Source organism: Canis lupus, chromosome 19 (genome assembly GCF_003254725.2).
Source record: "Canis lupus dingo isolate Sandy chromosome 19, ASM325472v2, whole genome shotgun sequence".
Lineage (NCBI taxonomy): Eukaryota > Metazoa > Chordata > Mammalia > Carnivora > Canidae > Canis > Canis lupus.
The window spans coordinates 3,225,541-3,244,039 of record NC_064261.1 but is presented as its reverse complement, the minus strand read 5'-3'; the positions used below and the strand labels follow the sequence as shown (position 1 = coordinate 3,244,039).

The window sequence follows — 18,499 nt, the reverse complement described above, 5'->3', positions numbered from 1 at the left end:
AGCACTCGACAGTTTATAAAGAACTGAGGTACACATACATACATACCTACATATACTTACATATACATGTGCATATACACAGCGTTTAATTATATCTTCTTTAAAACTCTAGGAGATAGGTCTTACTCCTGCAACTCCATTTCATAGAAGAGGAAACTGAGGCCAGAGTTGAACAGCTTGTACAGGGTCATACAACTAGTGAGTCCAGAGCCAAATCTCAATCCGGGGCCTTGGCTCCAAATTCCACACTAGTTCCAACACACCCAGTTCACAGGACGCAGGCACGTTGGGTATACAGGGAGATGAGAGACTCTTCATACGTGTGCGCAGAAAGGTGTCACGGAAAAGCTGAAGGTCAGGAGGCCCAACTTCCTGCCCTGGCCCTGCCTCAGAAGGGCTCTATGCCCAAGGGCGTATCTCCTCAACAAGTTGCCCCGTTCTCTTTTTTAAATCTCACCTGATCAATGATAGGCTTAGAGTAGCCCAGTCATTCTCAACTTTTTTTAAGGGTCTTAACGGTTGGCAAGCACGTAAAATTCGCCCACAGACTCTCCCCAAAGAAAAATACACAGATGAAAACACACACACAAATGCAATCTCACTAACAACTTCAGGGCATTCCTGGATCCCAGTAAGACTAGATAACTCTGGGGGTATTTGGCTGTTCAGTTCGTAGAGCATGGGACTCTTGATCTTGGCGTCATGAGTTTGAGCCCCACGTTGGGTACAGAGATTACTGTAAAAAAAAAAAGACTAGATGACTTTGGCTAGCTGCTTCTTAAGGTCTGTTTATGCTCTAAAATCCTATAATACATTCCCTTTCTGTAAACATATTAGTTTATATATGCATATAGTCTCATTTGCATGTGTAAATTTAAGTATTACCATGCTAAAACAGCCACTTTAATTAATTAATTAATTGATTGATTTTAAAAAATATTTTATTTATTTATTCATGAGAGACACACACACACACAGAGGCAGGGACACAGGCAGAGGGAGAAGCAGGCTCCATGCAGGGAGCCTGATGTGGGACTCGATCCCGGGTCTCCAGGATCATGTCCCGGACCGAAGGCAGCGCTAAATCGCTGAGCCACCGGGGATGCCCCAAAACAGCCACTTTTATATTGGAAAAATGTATCCTTTTAGAAATCAGAAGAAAAGTTTTGGACGCGCGAGTGGCTCAGTTTGTTAAGTGTCTGCCTTTGGTCTCAGGGTCCTGGGATGGAGCCTCTCATCGTGGAGCTCCCTGCTCAGTGGGGAGTCTGCTTCTCCCTCTCCCTCTGTGCTCATGCTCTTTTTCTCTCTCTTACTCTCTCTCTCAAGTAAGTAAATAAAATCTTAAAAAAAGAAAGTTTCACAGAGGTAAAGCCTGAGACAGGACTCAGGAGAAAAGTGTGACTTCGAAGTAGGGAATAATGTATCTAAAACATTGCCATTTAGTTAAAACAAATAGCAATGTGTTCAAAAATGAATTTATTACAGGCATGAAGTTCATTTATTTCTCACTTAGTCAAGAGTGGTATATTATTAGGGTTAGTCACTGGTGATAATATACAAATAGCAGTTGGACATTTCTTGTCTGTGAAATAATACCTTAAAATGGGTTAATTTAATCCAATTAATTTTCAGATGAAAATTATTTAATTACTAATGACTTCTAGCTTGTCAGGTTCTGTTGGGTTTTCTCATAGTCTGACCTCAATTTAGCTAATCAAGACCCTCCTTTTAAAAATGCCACTTTGTGATGATTTCAGAAACAGAAATAATTAAACACTTGAGTTACCCAGAAATAACCTTAATAAGAAATGAATAGGAACTATATGAAGAAAATTAGAGAATCATAAAAGAAAACTTGAATGAATGGAGATAAATTTCATATTCCTGAATGGAAAGACTATATACTGTAAAGAATCAATTTTTCGTGAATTATTCTATAGATTTAGGGTAATTCGAATCAACATTCCAGAGGGATTAATTTATGAATTTAATGAAATGTTTTTATAGTCATTCTGGAAAAATAAACCGGGAGGAAGAGCTAACGCAGCTAAAGACAAGCAAACGTGAACCATTAAAACTTACTATAAAGCCAGAGTAATTTAAAATTGTGCTATTGACGTAAGAATTGATGGGTCAATGGAAGAGAAATGATAGTCTAAAAAGACATCTTAAGAATTTGTTGTATGTTAAAAATAGAAAGGAAGAATTATACATTGACAAGAGTTGAGAGAAAAGTTTGAAGATAGATCTGCCCCCACTACTATACCAAAATACGTTTTCTGAAAAGCATATAATTAACTGTAAAAAAATGAACTCCAAAAACATTTAAAAGTCAATATTTAATGATTTTTACATAAAGTCCTTCCTAGTATAGAATAACTGGAAGTCATAAAAAAAGAGGTTAATAGTTTTCATTACATAAAAATGTTAAAATGGCACACAAAAAAGCCTTAAAAATTAAGAGGCAGATTAAAAACTGGGATGAAATATATGCAAAAATTGCAAAATTTAATATGTAAATCTTTAAAAAGAAATATCCCATTCTGAAAATGGGGAACAGGCATGAATAGAAGATAGTTTAGGAATGAAAAATACAATTGAGCCAATAATTTCTTTTTTTAAAAGATTTATTTATTTATTTGAGAGAAAGAGTGGGTGTGCACAAGGGGGAAGAGGGCAGAAAGGAGAGGGGAGAGGGAAAGAATCTCAAGCAGACTTCCCAACTGATCCCACTACCCCAGATCGCAACCTGAACCTAAATGCAGTGGGGTGCTTAGACTGAGCCACCCAGGCACCCCTTAGCCAAGAACTCTTCTTTTTTTTTTTTAGCCAATACTACTTAACAAAGATGTTCAATCACACTAATGATCATACAATACAAATTAAAATAGTGAAATACATATTTTTTATTATTATATTGTCAAAAAAAGTTTTAAGTTCAGAGGCACCTGGATGGCTCACTCAGTTTGAGTGACCCACTCTTAGCTTAGGTGGTGATCTCAAGGTCAAGAGATCTGGGAGGAATCACAGAGTCTGCTGGAGATTCTCTCCCTTCCCCCCCCTCTCTCTCCCTCTGCCCCTTTGCCCCTATTCCTGCTTGCAGGATGCTGTCTCTCACTTTCTCTCCCTAATAAATAAAATCTTTAAGAAAAAAAATCTAAGTCCCTAATTTTTAAATCTGGGAAGGGTATGGAGAGACAGCTCACCCAAATGGTGGGTGTAAATTGATAAAATCTTTCTGAAAACCAATTATACAACCCATGTCAAGATCTAAAGAATTGTTAATAACTTCTCACCCAGAAATCCCTCTTCTGTGAACCTATTCTATAACAGTAATCAGAAATTCCACTGAAGATTTGTTTACAAGGATGTTCATAAACAAAAAAAGGTAAACAACTAAAATGTTCAACAATCGGGGATAGATTAAATTTTAAATAATTTATGGTATAGTCCTACCGGGGAAATTATGCAGGAATTAAAAATCATGTTTTATAGACAATGTTTAATGACAAAGAAAAAATTCTCAATAAAATGATAAGTGAAAAAAGTAAGACACAAAACCAAATGCTGCATGATTTAATGCTGTCTATATCAATGCCTTATATTAGTCTTACATGCATAGAAATGACTAGAATGAATCACTTCAAATGATATTGAAGAGATCATCTTGGATGGCACGATTATGCATGATTTAAAAAACATATCATGTGTTTATTTTTAAGACACTTCTGAGATAAGCATTTTTTTTGCATTATAATATAATGTAAAAAGTAACTTGCTAAAATTCACCACGATAATATAGAAGAGATAATATATGCTCAATGGCATTGAAACTAGATGCTTCATCACCTGGCTTCCATACCTGTTTCTGTTTTCTCTATGACCCTAAATAAATCACTTAACTCTCTCTAAGCTTTGGTTTCTTCAATTTAAAAATAGCAACTGACAAGACCTGCCATATGGAAAGCTGCTTTGCAAACTGTAAACTATCATAGAAATATAAGCTATTATCATTGTGTGTGTGTGTGTGACTGAATTTAGAACTGCAACCTAAACAGACCTTCTGAATTAAAGCAAAAATGTACTAACCCATATCTGTAGAAGCCTAGATCCTTGAAATCTTAAAATACATGTACTGTTTCAAGGCTCCATCTTTGGTCCCATGTTCAAACACATGCTGATAATGCAATGACTGGGTTGGTAGCCAAAAGAGGAAGGATTAATTACTTCTAGAATTATGGGTGACACAGGTAAGAGAAAGATCCAACCCAGGATGGGCTGAGCTCAGACTCTACCGGATACTTCAAATGAGCACACATGTACCCCCAACACCTGCACCTCTGTGGCAGAGGGGACTTGAGTAGAACGCATCTAGTATCACGTCTGGAGTGTAGCTCTTCGCCACCACTTCGCTCTCCTTTCGAAGTTAGACAGTCGGTACCAAATAAATTGCAAAATAAATAAAGAAGGTTGATTTTACTATTAGTTTGACAAAGGTGAAATGGGCTCTGTGCATACAGGTATAGAGCACATCAACGGCACCTTCCAAGTTTGATATTTTTTTTCTTAGCAAACAAAACAAATGACTGAATTCTAGCTCTGACTCACAGCCAGGGCTAGTTGGTGCACTAACTGGTGGCACTGGGAAATGCCCACTTTTCCACTCCTGTCTAGCTTTTCTTCCCCTCGCTTCCTCTTCTCTGCCCATGGCCATAGTCCTGAGGATAGTTAGAACTTAGGGTGTGCGGAGAGGAACAAGGCATTCATCTGTCACAGAGGCTCTGTAATTTTCCTGGCTTTTCGACCGGTGCTCGTAACACAACACTGAACTCTACTCATCCATCATTCATTCATCCATCTATCCATTCATGTATTCATTCACCCATCCATTCATTCTTCAAACAGCTATGTGTGCCTACAGAAGCCCCCACCACCCCTATCCCGGTGGCCTCAGCGTTTTCAATGAACATACATCAGGGTACAAGAGAAGGGTGTATATCACGGGCCTGTGGCCAACCGCTGCAGGCGCCACACCACTTCTAAGCCGTTATTTGATTATCACCATCTTTATTGGCCACAGAGGGGAAGGGATATTATAGCTTTGTGGCTTTTGAGAGTTCGGTCCTTAGTGAACTGCCAAGCCTCAGCAGCAGCTCCCAGATCACAGTGTGGGGGATTTTTATGACCACATCTCAGTTCTCACCAGAAAAGGCAAAAAGGAGGAAGCAGGTGACACATCATAGAATGCACAGCGATGGAGCAGCCTAACAAAGCCAAATCATAACCATCCCCCTCTTACCTTTGTGTTCTCTCCCTCCCACTTTTCCTGTCAACCCTCCCAATAACCCCTCCCAAACTCTACTCCAGAAGAATTTAAATTGGCTCCAGCTCAAAGAGAAGGAAACATAAAACTGACTATTCATTATTCTCTGCCATGCTCTTTTTTTTTTTTTTTTAATATGGCTCACTGAGCCCACCCCAGTGTGAGCGACTCCTGAGAAGCGGGGGTGTCCATGTGGGTGCACACGTGTGGGACAAGCTAGAGGCGATGGCGCGTGTGTGTCTGAGATAGAGGGAGGGAGAGAGAGAGGGGTAGAGAGAGAGAGAGAGAGGGAGGATATGTCGGTGTGTGATCCCCCCCCCCCCCAACTGCAGAGCCCGAGAGGCACTCCTCTCTCAGAGCAATTACTACAAATGATTTATGTGGCCAGTCAAGAGGGCCTGCCAGGGTTCTTATTTCATCTCCAGAAAAAGGAACTCTGCTGGAATGTTATCAGGGAGTTTGGGATTAAAGTGACAGCTGCCTTTTGTTTTTTCCGTGAAAGAGCTTCTCCTTTAGACTGTGGCATTGGGTTTCTCCACAGAGAGCCAGAACTCAATGTAGGCAGAGACCAGCTAGAGAAGGGCCACGAAGGAAAGAAAACATTTGTAAATGGGAGAGGTTTCTTTCTTTTCCCTTCTGTATTTATCTTAAGAAGATGTGTTCCTGGATGCTGATTTTAGAAGGCAGCATGGCTCGTGCGAGATTGGAATAGGGTTTCTTTTTTCGCTGTACAGAAACAGCCACACCACCACACCTCTTCCCTCTGTCACTGGTGCTCACTTCGCTGGGGACAGGAAAACGGAGGTGCCTTCCAGTTTAGGTTATTAAATGTGACCCTGGTCCCTGTCCCCTGTTAGACCGTGTGCACTGGCACATGTTAGGTCACAGGGCATGGGGCGTGAAACAAGGTAGGGCACAAAGCACTCCATCGTATATACAGACAGGAAAATTCCATGGACATAAAAACACAGAAACCATATGTGTTCTCACCCTCTGACGCCCCAACTCTAATAGACCATTGCAATTTTCATAAATCCTCAGTTGTGGCTTGGCTGGCCACAACCTTCCCCTCACATTAGCTTCCCCACCTCCCTGACCCAACCCCGTTTATAAGGGCTTCACACAGCTTTGCTTTGTGTGGAGGGAGCAAAGGGGCAGTCAGTCACTGGGGTTGATTAAAGAAACACACACACACACATACACACACACACAAAATGATGGTCTAGTGACTGCATAATAAAGCTTTGTAGATAAATAATAGTAAATACAAATTAAAGGAGCTCTCAAGAGATCAAGGGAAGAGTGTGGTCAAAAGAGGTTGATGGGTGGGATAGCTATAAAGGCAAGAAATATAAAGGAAGATTAAGGATTATAATAAAATACATGGACTGTAAAATCATCTTTATAGTCATATGCTCTGTGTCTTATATTCAGACATTCTTACATCCAGTACATTTTTTGACTTGTGATTCCCAAATCTCATTTTTACTAATGCTCTGCCATTAGGTGTTGTATAATGCTCAAAACAAACTTAATTTTTTATCAAGTAACATACATCTGTGGTCTTCACAGCACTTTCTGACACTGTGGCATGCTCAGAAGCAGACCGATATTAGGGATCACAGCGAAGGAAGCCACACGTATGGAGGGCATGTTATGTGTTTGCTATGGTGCTATATGCCTTATACACATTTTCTCCTTTATTTTGCATTGTGACTCCATCAGGTAAGTGTTTTTATTCTGACTGTGCAAATAAGGTTACTGATGCTAAGTGAGACTAAATAACTTGCTCAAGGAAGTACACCTAGTGTGGCAGGCACTATTAGCTGTCTAGTGAATGAATACTCCTCTTTCTTTCTTCATTAGAATCCTGATTGTTGTACTGGAGGGGAGATTCCCAGTCTAGAGGTGGCCATGGAATGCAGTGCTGGCCAATGAGATGAATGTAAAGTATACTGGGAATCTGTGATTGGCCCTGCCCCCTCTCCTTGTCCCTTTTTTCTTTTTCCTGGAACCTGAAGTGCAGATGTTAGGCAAGTGGTAGAGATTCTATCTTAGGACCTTGAGAAGACAATAAATATGAGGATAAGAGCAACAGATGAAGGAAAAACAGAGAAGTATCTGACATCAAAGATCAGTTGCATTTCTTCTGACTTGCCTATTCTGGTTTATTACATGAAAAAAAAGGAAATATATTTTTTATTGTCTAATGCCTCTTTTACATAGACAACCAACATTCTATTAAGGGGTAGGGCTGAAATTGAAACCTAATTCAAATATACCCAAGGACCTTGGTCATAACACGATATTTAATCTACTACTGGATCATGATATACTGTGTTTCAGAGCGCCAACAGTCTAGAAAAGCCTTAGACTAAGGGATGAGTATGGCATAATTTCTGTGGCTCATACTGAGACTCATAGCTTAGATAGTTCTAGTTCCTTGGGCTTTTCTGGAGTTTGGGGCCAGATCTTAGTCCAGGATCTACGGAACTGATTGGTTCTTATCTTCCATGAGTTTTAGGCTACTTACTGGGAAGCCAGAAGAATCTGACTTATATCACTTGGGATAGCTCTAGATCACACTGCATTCGTTAGGGGTATTCTGATGCAGAGCCACATCACTGCGGCAGCCCCAAGTGGAAATATTCCAAGATGAGGGGCTTGCCTGGTAACCCAGACAGTTTTATTTTGATGCAGAGAAAAACAGTGTATCTTTTAGAAACAAAGGGTTGGTTCGCAAATTGCAGTTCAGCATGGCAGATTGAATACATGTTTATCTCCTCTCCTTTTCTACCTTACTTACCTTCCACAAAAATGACAAAAAAAAAAAAAAAAAAAGAAAGAGAGAGAGAGAAAGAGAGATTTTTTTAAAGAAAACACAAGGCTCTACATAAAGAGGATAGGAAAGAAGCCAAAAGCAGATATGAGATGTCAACATAATTTTGGAAACTGGAAAGCTGATGAATGAGTGGTAACTAATTTAGCATAGCAGGAAAAGCTGAAATCTGAACTTTCAATGTTGGAAAAGCCAAGGAGAAGGAAGACAATGTATGTTAAGAACCTTAAAAAGCTCAGGGCTGTATACTTTGTGTGGCAAACACTATTGGAGGCACCAGATACCTCTTATGATAGGGTGCAGATGGGGCTAAAAACCAGGGGTGTTGGTTAAAGGTCTGTTTAAGAAGGGTTGACACTGAGACCCTTCTGTGCGTGGCTATACCACTGTACTTTCTCTACCCAGAAAAGGTTTCCTTTCAATAAGTGGAAGCAGAGGGACTTGGCATATGGCCATAAGGCACAGCTGACAGCGGCATGCTATACTGGAAACAGGGGAATTAAGTGGAAATCTACAAGTTAGTGGTGAGATAACCCTACTCCATTCCAAACCCTTCCTCCACTTAGCTTGTATCTCCTAAACAGAAGATCAGTAGGGTCCTCCCTAGGGAAATTAACCAGTCTATGATAATGACTAATAGATTTTGGATGCCCCATGGCTGGGTTCCAGGCCAATCACCACCACTTGGAAGTCCTCACATATAAACATAGGACTCCCAGTTACACTGCTAATATCTTCCTCTTAACATTGAATGCATAGGTATGACGAAAGCCTTTAACACAAAATGCAGAATCCAAACAAACAAATAGAAAACAGAAAATAAAGGCAACAGGAGAATGCTTTAAAAAAATCATTAGTACCAGAAAGAAAATTAACTGAACCTATAAATTATGAACAGGACCATAAAAGCAAAAACAAAACTTTTATAAATTAAAAATATGGTAGTAGAAATAATAAACTAAAGGCTGGGAAGGTAATATCAAGAAATCCTTAGGAAAGCAGAACAAACATCAAAGAGATGGAAACTAGAAGAGAAAAAGATACAAAAAATGGGGGATCAGTTCAGAAGGTACAGCAACCAAATAACATGAATTCCAGAAAGACAGAAAACAGAGTAGAGGATATCATCAAAGAAATCACATAAGAAAATTTTGCACAACTGAAGTTCAATATGAACTTCCATATTGAAAAGGCCTAGAAAATTCCCTGAACAAGGATTACAAAACAGACCATACTGTGATACATCACTGCGAAACTTCAGAAAGCCAAGAATTTCAAAAGATCCTCCAAGTTTCCAAAGGGTGGGAATTAAAACAACAATGGGCATTTGGGCCGCAACCCTTGGGAAGCCAGAAGAAAATGCATTAAGTGCTCAAAATTCCTCCTGAGAGGTATTCATGGCCTACGATGCTATATTCGGTCAGATATGAGGGAAGAACAAAGCTATTTCCATACAGGTGAGACCTCAGACATCTACCTGTCATGTCAATTCGGGAGTTCTCAGGCAGTTGTCAGAGGCTACATTCCACTAAAATGAGGATTAATGAAGCTGGAGAAGAAGACGTGGCTTCCGTGAACAGGGGACCTGACAGAGGAACCAGGCGGAGAGAAGGCTCAGGAAACCAGCTCTGCAGCCGTTGTAGCACCAACCTGGGTGGGAGCAGAAAGATGGGGAACTCCGGGGGAATAAGTCCATGAAGAAATGGACTGGTGACCTTTGTTTGCAAAGGTACTGAGAGGAGATTTGTACTGCTGAGGAAGATTCTGTGAATGGCTGAAGAACAGGAACTTCAAGGACTAAGCAAGCGAACAAAGCAATACAGCCAATAACCTCAGGAAAAGCAAATGATGTGCAAGATATAAATGTAGTCAAAGCCCACCATCTGGCTCAGCTGTGAACATTCATCTGCCCTACTACACACACACACACACACACACACACACACACACACACACAGAGTACGGATTTCACCAAGAGTTGTGATACAACAAATATTTGGGAACAAGGAGAAGAAGCATGTCTGAGAGGTAGAAGGGGTAAGTGAGCTGAATCCATATTTTCTGTGGTAAGGAGTCAACAGGTAACAGTCAACAGGTAATACATCTAAAATATGATAATCAAGAGATAACTGGAAAAACATGTTATTAAAAATACAGAGGTTCGGGATCCCTGGGTGGCGCAGCGGTTTGGCGCCTGCCTTTGGCCCAGGGCACGATCCTGGAGACCCGGGATCGAGTCCCACGTCGGGCTCCCGGGGCATGGAGCCTGCTTCTCTCTCTGCCTCTCTCTCTCTCTCTCTCTCTCTCTCTGTGACTATCATAAATAAAAAAAAAATACAGAGGTTCGTAGCAGAAGAAACAGCTAAAATATTGTTAGGCTGGGGTGCCTGGGTGGCTCAGTTGGTTAAGCAATTGCCTGCAGCTCAGGTCACGATCCCAAGGTCCCAGGATGGAGCACCCCCCCCCGCCCCAATCAGGCTCCCTGCTCAGTGGGGAGTCTGCTTCTCCCTCTCTCTCTGCCCCTCTCCTGCTCATGCGTGGTCTCTCTCTTTCTCTCTTTCTCAAATAAAATATTTTTAAAAATGCTACCTATTCAAAAAAAAAAAAAGGTTTACCATCTAATAAGGTAGCATTAGATAAGTCAAGGAAAAGTCACTGCATGTAAAATATGAGAAGCAGGAAGAGAAGAAGAAGAAATAAAATTACATGAGAGTCAAAACTAACTCTGATGAAAGGAGACTCAAATTCTGGCTATGTGAAAGACAGACTGGAAAGCGAGAAAGCTCTACTTTTGAACAAAAGACAAAGAGGTCCATTCTATAACTTAGTGTTCACTCAGGTGTCCATTAAATGGATGGCTTGTACATTCAGAAACAAGGGGAAGACGGGACACCTGGGGGGCTCAGCAGCTGAGCATCTGCCTTGGGCTCAGGGCCTGACCCCGGGTCCCGGGATTGAGTCCCCCGTTGGCCTCCCCGCATGGAGCTTGCTTCTCCCTCTGACCGTGTGTCTGCCTCTCTCTCTCTGGGTCTCTCATGAATAGATAAGTAAAATCTTTAAGGGGGAAAAAAAAAGAAACAAGAGATGATAACATCCCGAGGTGCACTGTACTTATTAAAATAAAATTCATTTGAGGACTGAATCATTTCTCTCAGAACAGACAATAAGACCTGTTGAATAATCACAGCCAATATTTATTGAGAGCTTATTATGTGCTAGACACTATTTTTTTTTAAGATTTTATTTATTTACTCATGAGAGACCCAGAAAGAGAGAGGCAGAGACATGGGCGGAGGGAGAAGCAGGCTCCCTGTGGGGAGCCCGACGTGGGTCTCCATCCTGGGACCCCCGGGGTCACGGCCTGGGCCGAAGGGAGGTGCTAAACCGCTGAGCCACCCGGGCGGCCCTGTGCTAGACACTATTTTAAGCATGTTATAAATATTAACTTAAGTAATTCTCAAAACAGTTCTACAAGATGCATACTATCATGTACGGCTGAGAGGTAAAAGTCTCTATCTTAGAGAAGGGGAAATAAAGACCTAAAGAAATAAAGTAACTAGCCCAAGATTATGGGTGGTAAGTGGCAGAGGGGGATTCCAAAACCCCAGGCTCTTAATTTAAATCTATCTCTGTAAAGTACACAATTAATATAATTATCAGCACCCGGAGGCCTAGGTAAGAAAAGATATTTTGCATCAATGGCACATTTTTTTAAAATTTTTTTTACAGGTAGTATTCTGTTTGGTATATGCTTTATGTGGATTCCAGAATTCAACTGGGATAAGGTTAGAAGTTTCCGTTCAAAACTGAAGTTTTCTCTGAAGATGAGTTTCAGAAATCAGGTCAGGACTTCCTTCCTTGCCTACAATTCATCTCAGACCTCAGGAGATAAACAGCAGTTGGAGCAGTAACACAGCAACAATAAGGATGACGATGAGCATAATAAATAATACTTACAATGTTTGAACCTTTGTGCCAGTGGGAAAAAAAAAGGGAAAATACTCATTGTATCCAATGGTAGAAATATCACATCTGTGCATATAGTCACCTCAGCCCCAATATAATTCTTTTAAGACTGCCAAGCTCTGAGACCCAGAAATGGTGAGTCACTCAGGAGGGGAGAGAGGGTGGGGGGCGGGGGGGGGGGGGGAAGAAAGGATAAAAATAGAGATGTTGATTGCATTGTTGCTAATTCAGTTTAGCTCCAGCAGCCCCAGCCTGGTGAGTCAACAGCAGTGACAAGAAGACACAAGAAAGAAAGCAGCACGCTCCGGGGGGGGGGGGGGGGGGGGGGGGGGGGGGGGCCTGAGCAGAGGGGATGCAGAAGGCCACCTTGGGAACGTCACGCCAAGACAAGACCAACAGCACTGAGACGGTGGTGTGGGTTCAAAAACAAACAAGTAGAAAACAAGTAGAAAGGGCTGAGGGATGAAATGGGCTCAAATCGATGAGCGGTGGTGCCACTGACCCTCTGGTAAAAGCTGCCTTTTGTAAGAATGCCCTGGACGTGGGGGATGGGGCCTGCACACCCCAGCCGCGGAGGCCAACTTGCACCGTTCAAACAGAGCATTGTTTTCTCTGGGGTATAAGGCTTACTGTGATTCCAGACTTGTCGCCATGGCAGCGGTGGGGGAGGGAGGGAGGAAAGGAGGAACAGATGGGGGTCACCCAGGTCCTAATTCTCATGCAAAGGCCCCCATCCCTCTCCCCTCTCTCCTGGAGGAGTCCTGCCCTGAGCTGCATCTTCTCTCACTACCCCGATGACGTCAATCCAGTTCGAGGCCATAGATCTTCTGGGGTGCCTACTGTGTGTGCGTCTTTCACTTCTAATAATTAACATTAGCTTCCATTAAGATACTTTCCCTCTGCTGGGTTATGAGAAACTGAAACAGGAAAAAGACCTAGTTTCCTACTCTCAGAGTTTATCTTTTCCTAGTCCCAAATCTAAATAGGTCAAAAATCTGTAGCCTTGTGTGCGGAAGATAATGAATGAATGTACGTGGATCTGACTGTCAACCCCTCATGGCAACCTTGGGTTACACTTACAACCTTATAGGACCATGGGGTAGCCTGCGGGCATCTTCAGTTACCGCGTGATGGTCCTTCTCCCTCTAGTTTCTTGCCTGTGTATCACACACCGCTAGGCCCATCCTGCCCGAACATACGCGGCCTGCCTTCCGTGGTTATCCAAAGTTGCCGGCTTGGAATTCAAGATCCGCCACGGCCAGTCCCAACGCGCCTACCACTAATCTTCCTCTGTCCTTGTAATGTTTCCAAGTTCTTCGGAGGGTAAGGGTGCAATGGGCAGAGTGAATGAATGGATCGATGAATGAATCCATAAATAAAACAATAAAATGGGCAAGCAAACATCAAAAAACTCATCTCCATCTCCAAGCTTTGGCTCATGCAGTTACCACAGGAATTGTTCTTCTCCCTGGCTTTCATCCATCCAGTTTCGATGAAGGTCTACTTCCTATCTCAAAGGTTTCTCAAATTCAGTACAATCCAAGTGAAATACGTGATCTCTACACTCTGTATCTCAGGGACTGGAACCACCGCCGCCAATCAAGTTTTCGCAGCCCAGAAAGGTAGGCTCCGCCTTGATGCATCTTTCTCCCTCGATCCCAAGTTTGAAATACGGTCAAAGCCCTTTCACTGTCACCTCCCCAGGGTGTCTCCACCCCACTCACTTCGCTTTGTTCCAGTAGCCTCCCACTCTATCCTGGCAGTTTTCAAACTAGAGGACTGAAGTCTACTCAGCTCTACGTTGTGGTCAGGGGGACGTCTTCAAAATGGACATGTGATCATACTGCACGCCTACTTGAAACTCTTCAGTGGCTTCCCATGGCTTTTAGGACAGTGGGGAGAATCTTTCCCCCGGACCCTGATGCGATCTGACCCAGGTGTATCTCCCAGCCTCCAGCCACCCCACTAGGGTGGAGCCTTCTGGCGATTCCACTTGCTCTCCTGGCAAGCTTGCCATCTCTCTCCCAGCCTTGGGGGCTCACGACACTATTTCTTCTAGCTGGGATGCTCCACGCTGGGTGCCCGGTCTGCTGGTGCAGTGGTTCTCAAACTTCAGAGTCCATCACAATTACCTGCACGGGTGGTTAAACCCCAATCGCTCGGCCTTTGATTCAGTGGGTCTGGGGTGCCTAATTAATTGCAATTCTAATAAGCAAGCTTCCAGGTGATGCTGATGCTGCTGGTCCTGGAACTACACTTTGAGAATCGCCACCCTAGCGACCTTCTTTTGCTTTTCTAGATCTCTGAGAAGTCTTCCCTGACTAGTCTTCCACCCTTGCTAGCCTATACGTGCTCAGGGCCATCTATACATTCCCTTCCCAGCACTGGCCCTCATCCTGTAATTATGTATCTGTGTGATTATTTCACTAAGGTCTGTCTCTGTGTTAGACCCCTATGCGTGAGGTTGAGGACCATCTCTGTTTTGTTCAGCATTCTGTCCCCAGCTTCTACCTGGCCCATAGTGTGTGCTCAATAAACATTCGCTAAATGTGGACTAATCCCTTATATAATGTTTGCTCTAGTTAACGGAAGGCATAGCGCTGTTCCTTCTTTTGAAGGTTAATTTTATGTGTCAAGTGGACAGAGCTTCGTGATGCCCAGATAGGTGGTAAAACATTATTTCTGGGTGTGTCTATGAGGGTGTTTCTAGAAGAGATGAACATTTGAAAATACAGCAGACCGAGTAAAGAAGATCCCTCTCGTCAAGTCAGGTGGGCATCATCCAGTCCACTGAGGGCCTGAACAGAATGAAAAGGTGCAGTTAAGGCCAATTTGCTCTTTGCTTGAGCTGGTACGTCCACGTCTCCTGCTTGTGGACTTTGGCACTCCTGGTTCTCAGGCCTTGGACTCGGACTGAGACTTAGATCACCCGTCCCTCGATTCTCAGGCCTTCAGGTTCGGACTGAATTATATACCACCAGCTTTCCTGGTTCTCCAGCCTGCAGAGAGCAAGCAGACTGTGGGACTTCTTGGCCTCTGTAATCATGTGAGCCAATTCCTATAATAAATCTCCTCTGGTATGTATGGTATATATATATATATATCTTATCGGTTCTTTTCTCTAGAGAACCCTAATACGCTTCCTATGTATGACTATTTTATTTACAAGAAGTTGATATATTCTAAAGCTTCCCTGGAATAAGAAAATCACCAAATACTGTTAAAGACCAGGGATAATTGGTGAAAATGTGTCAGAACCAGAGAAATGGTTTACAAAAGATACTAGCGCCCATTGCGAGGCCCACTTCCTTGTGACAGAAATAAGCAGGTACCCGGCTGTCCTGCACAAATGCTGGCCACCACCAGCAACGAGGGCCGCCTCCAAGGTGAGAAAGAGAGAAGCTCTGCAGCGGCTCTCAGGTTTCCTGGTGAAGAGGCTCCTCCAAGTCTTGGCTTCCTATTGCTAAAATACAGATATAATAATAGTACTTACACCTCATAAGGTCGTTGGGATGATCAAAAGGGATATTATGTGGAAATAATTTAGTGCAATGCCTAGAATGTAGCAAATACTCAAAAATGTTAGCTATCATTATGGGTTGGTATTACAGTAGTCTTCGTAATCTGGGTCTTTTAGGACTAGTCTCATTTAAAATACTCTGCCCCAAGACAGCACAGAAATTTTTTTTTGGTCAGGAAAACACAGTTGCACATGTGATCTCTATCAAACACCTTAGTATTTATATACTATCTTGTATTTTAATGAATTCAGCAAACATGCATTAAGTGACTACTGCATGCAGTCATTTGGCTTGGCATGGGAGGCATTTCCAGATTGGTTAACAATCTTAAGGGGGGAGAGAAACATAAATAACCAACTAGAGTGTAAGGTAGAGTGAAATAAACATTATGAGGGCACCTATAAAAACCTACAGGAAAGGCAAGGAAGGTCAAGATCATTTCTGAGTGAGGTGGTGTCCGGTTCGACCTGGAAAGTAGAGTGTGATCTTGATGAGCAGAGAAGCAGAGTGTTTCAGGCCATTCCAGGCCTCAGGAACATAATTGGCTGAGGCTCTGACTCCCTGAAGTGCATGGCTCACTTAGAGGAAAGAGAAAAGAACAGTGTGCCTGCAGAGATGAGGGACGTAGTGAGAGGGAGAGGAAGCTGGGAAGGTATTTGGGGTCAGATCATATATAATTTTGAATGTAATGCTGAGAAGTTAGCATTTTGCTCTATAGGTAAAATGGAGGTAACACGGTTCCAACTGTATCCTCTATATGAAACTGTTCAATATTTTATCTTGTCATTTTTTTCTCAGGTTTGGCTTGGGGAAGACAGGCATGATGTCCACAGTCATCTGACTGGCTGGCTGGGTTTGCAAGCCTAGCCCTCCATTTGCTTCCACATCTTTTAGGGCAATTTCTTCCACTTGGGCTACACTGCCAACAAGTAAGTGGTCACAAGTAGTCATGACTATTTCTAAGCACCCAAGTGTTCTCAGGGATATGATTTATTAGGAAAGTGCGATTAGAATGAGTAGCTAGATAGAATTAGGTGGCTTTCTTACACATTCTTGACTCAGATTTTTCTCCACTCCAATCCTACTGAGGTTTGAAGAGCTTCTTAAAGCGATTCTGCATGTTCACCTTTTATACTTTATGTCAAAATCAGGGAACACACACAGTCCTCATTTTCAGCTGTTTTCCTACATGTTGAGCAATCTGCTCATTTTCTTCTGCTCCAAATCCTCTGGTAAGACAGTATTTTGATGACTTGGACTTTCTCATTTGGGCAATGGTGCTGTGCTCAGCACTCCAATACCCTAACTTTCTCCCTCTCATTCACCTCTAGTATAATGAAGAAATGACCTTGTTTCCATCCACAGGGCTGCCACGAGAGAGGGTGGCAGATATGACGCGTGCATTCAGGTCAGCAGTGCAAATCTCCGACATGGCATTTTTCCATTCAGGAAAATGTCTGTCAGCCCCTTGACCAACTTATTTGAAGATCCTGGCAATGAAGTGGCTGTTACACAAGTGGCACAGAGACCTCTGCTGCTCTTTGAAAGAGACTGCTTCTGAAGGAACATGAAACTGCAAAAAATATCGGCTTGTATTAGACTGTGACTATGCGTTACATGTGTTTTAAAGAAAAGAAGGAAATTGAAGAGAAGCATGAAGTCATTTCAAGACTGATGCTGAGCTATCCTACCACTCATTTCACTGGAACTTGGGCTGATGAGAGAAAGTATCTCTTCCATCATTACAATTTTCTCTAGGTTATTCTGAAAAGTTCTACTCTGGTTTCAGTGATGGAAAAAAAAACAAAAAACCCAACCCAACAGAACCTTATTCTCCATTTCACTAAATCAAAAATCCACTCTCAAATTGTTTATATTCTAGGTCTCCTTAAAACACTGGCTTCATATGTTTTATGTTCTGCATATTTTCACTTATATCATGGACATTCCCCATGTTCTTAAGCACTCTTCTAAAATACTTCAATAGAAAAAAAAATAAAATACTTCAATATCTTTGAAATATTCCTTCAGTTGAGTGTACCATAATTTAACTAGTCCTCTACTCTTGGTCATATAGTTATTTTTTTTTCTGTTGAATTTTTATTTTTTTAAAAGAATACTCTTGTTCTTAGTGGATTTTATGAAATATATAGTTATTTTTTGTAAATTTTTTACCACTAAATAACACTGTTATAATAATGCAAAATTACATATATTTACAATTTTTTTCCTTCATCTCATTTCTGATCGTGTTCGTAAGATAAATTTCCTTAAGCGTAGTCGCTGGGCCAGGGGACAGGAGTATCTTTGGGGACTTCTCTACACAGACTGCTAAATTGTTCTATGCCTATTTCCCATGTGTGAAATGTTTGGTGACACTGCTTGAAGGTTTCTATGAGAAAACCCATTATCAAATTGACTGGAAGCAGCAATTTCTGTTATCAAAGTAAATCTATTGTTATCATTATCAGAATGGATTATTTTGTTTGCCTGAATGGAGCTGATCACTGAGCTTCACTTTAAGTTAATTAGATGAACTATCAATTGCAAAGGTTGTGAAACACATGTATTAGGCAACAAGCTAATCTCAGGAAGCTCGAGGTCCTGCTGCAAGGCCTGTCTTTCCGCCACCCATCACCCAGAGCAACAGCAGAGGCTGAGAGCAAGGAGTCGGGGAACCTGACCTGGCTGTTAGAATGTGCCATTTCTGAGTTCAAAGCCTGACTCTGTACCCTGGTAGCTGGGTAACTTTGGGTCAGGCTCATTTTTCTCCTCTGTGGAATGTGGATAAGGATGTGGGAAACCAAGGCAGAAGAGAAATTATTAAATCTCCTTACTATCTACAGCCCA

General features: G+C 42.0%; 1 protein-coding gene and 1 long non-coding RNA gene across 36 annotated transcripts in view; one reads left to right on the top strand and one right to left on the bottom strand.

Annotated features, from left to right (window-relative positions):
• The window catches only part of MAML3 (mastermind like transcriptional coactivator 3), a 599,968-nt gene that overhangs the window by 84,939 nt on the left and 496,530 nt on the right, over nucleotides 1–18,499 (bottom strand). The gene's annotated exons all lie outside the window — the stretch shown is intronic.
• On the top strand, nucleotides 12,799–17,685 carry LOC112669311 (uncharacterized). Its single transcript, XR_003142167.3, has 3 exons — nucleotides 12,799–13,750; nucleotides 16,448–16,578; nucleotides 17,015–17,685. It is a non-coding gene; the product is annotated as an uncharacterized LOC112669311 (long non-coding RNA).